This window comes from Mandrillus leucophaeus, unplaced genomic scaffold (assembly GCF_000951045.1).
Source record: "Mandrillus leucophaeus isolate KB7577 unplaced genomic scaffold, Mleu.le_1.0 Scaffold1280, whole genome shotgun sequence".
Classification (NCBI taxonomy): Eukaryota; Metazoa; Chordata; class Mammalia; order Primates; family Cercopithecidae; genus Mandrillus; species Mandrillus leucophaeus.
In genome coordinates, this window is record NW_012101210.1 from 312505 (window position 1) to 314975 (window position 2471).

A 2471-nucleotide genomic window follows, 5' to 3' on the forward strand; every position below is an offset into this window, starting at 1 on the left:
AACTTTTAAAGTCTTTACACATTGGAGCTAAATGCACAAATCTTCTCACCAAAAGCATATCAAAGGTAAAATTCTAAAAGATGGGTAATATAAAATAAAGATATAGAGAGGTGAGAATTCTTATACAGTGAATCCTCACTTAATATTGCTGATTAATTCTTGGAAACAGTAACTGTAAGCAAAATGATGTAATGAAAAACATTTTTTTCTCATCAATGTTACAACAAAAAGATGTTGAATGAAATGACATTATTCAAGGACCTGCTGAACAATGTTTTGCTTAAAGTTGTAGTTTCCAAGAACCTATCAACAAGATTAAGTATCAAGTAACAGTGCTATAGAGAGTATAAACAGGTACAGTAATTTTATAGACACCTGTCAGTCTTATTTATCTATTTAGGCTCTTTGAATCAGCAACTCCACTCCCGGGTATATAACTGTACAAAAAGGATGTTTATTAGAATGTTTATTTTGATGTGGTTTATAGCAGCTGAAAGTTATCAACATAGGTAACTGTCACTGGAGGAATGGATAAGTAAAATATGGTGGAAGCAAACAATAGAATACTGTGCAGTAGTTAGAATCACCATGGACTGGATATTAAAAAAACAGTGTTGAAAAAGCTTGAAAGAGAATTATTTCTATACAAAGAATACTAAATAAAAGCATATATGAATATTTAAGGATGCATTTCAAATATATTAGAGTTGAGGTCCATGAATGGAACAAAAATGGGGATGGAAAACAAGGGGAAAAATAAAATAAACAGGAGAATAGCCTTGCATGGCTGATAGGATAATATGCTATGAACCCAAGAGTGTGATTAACTCAGCTTTTTGCAACAGAGTTCCAAAACACCAACCAGCCAACCAACCAATCAACCACCAAAAACAACAAAATTAAATAAGAATGCACTTTGAAAGCAAAGTCTAAAATAAATTTAGTGGTATGAAGTTGGCTCTCTATATTTCTAGAAATCAGTGAAGCATAATATTAACATACTTATGAAGCTTGAATTTGCCTATATATTAGCTAAGAATTTGTATGGCTTGTTTTGCACTGTATGATGCAGTTGTATGTAGTTGGCAACTTTAAAACTGTTTAAAAGTGACAAAGAAAACAACTCTTGGGGGGTGCCCAAGATGGCCGAATAGGAACAGCTCCAGCCTCCGGCTCCCAGCATAAGTAACAGAAGATGGGTGATTTCTGCATTTTCAACTGAGGTACTGGGCTCTTCTCACTGGGTTGTGTCGGTGAGTTGACGCTGGTCCATGGGTGCAGCCCGACCATTGAGACCTGAAGCAGGGTGAGGCATCGCCTAACCTGGGAAGTGCAAGGGGGAAGGGAATTCCTTTTCCTAGCCAAAGGAAACTGAGACACACAACACCTGGAAAATCGAGTAACTCCCACCCTAACACTACACTTTACAAAGGCTATTAGCAAATGACAAACCAGGAGATTATGTCCCACACCTGGCCCAGAGGATCCCATGCCCACGGAGCCTCCCTCATTGCTAGCACAGCAGTCTGAGATCTAACTGCAAAGTGGCAGCAAGGCTGGGGGAGGGGTACCCACCATTGCTGAGGCTTAAGTAGGTAAACGAAGCCTTTAGGAAGCTCAAATCGTGTGGAGCCCACCACAGCTCAAGGAGGCTGTTGTGCCTTTGTAGACTCATCCTCTGGGGACAGGTCATAGCTAAACAAAAAGCAGCAGAAACCTTGGCAAAGGTAAAGGCCCCCATCTGACAGCTTTGAAGAGAGCAGTGGATCTCCCAGCATGGAGGTTGAGATCTGAGAACGGACAGACTGCCTGCTCAAGTGGGTCCCTGACCCCTAAGTAGCCTAACTGGGAGACATTCCTCAATAGGTACAGACTGACACCTCACACCTCACACAGCAGGGTACACCCCTGAGACGAAGCTTCCAGAGCAAGAATCAGACAGCAACACTCGCTGTTCAGCAATACCTCTGTTGCTGATACCCAGGCAAACAGCATCTGGAGTGGACCTCCAGCAAACTCCAACAGACCTACAGCTGAGGGTCCTGATTGTTAGAAGGAAAACTCACACACAGAAAGGACACCCACACCAAAACCCCATCAGTATGTCACCAACACCAAAGACCAAAGGCAGATAAAACCACAAAGATGGGGGAAAAGCAGTGCAGAAAAGCTGGAAATTCAAAAAATCAGAGCGCATCTCCCCCACCAGAGGAATGCAGCTCATCGCCAGCAATGGAACAAAGCTAGACAGAGAATGAGTTTGACAGGTCGAGAGAAGAAGGCTTCAATTGATCAAACTTCTCAGAGCTAAAGGAGGAACTATGTAAGCAGCGCAAAGAAACTAAAAACCTTGAAAAAAGATTTGATGAATGGCTAACTAGAATAACCAATGTAGAGAAGTCTTTAAAAGAATTGATAGAGATGAAAACCATAACATGAGAACTACGTGACAAATGCACAAGCTTCAGTAA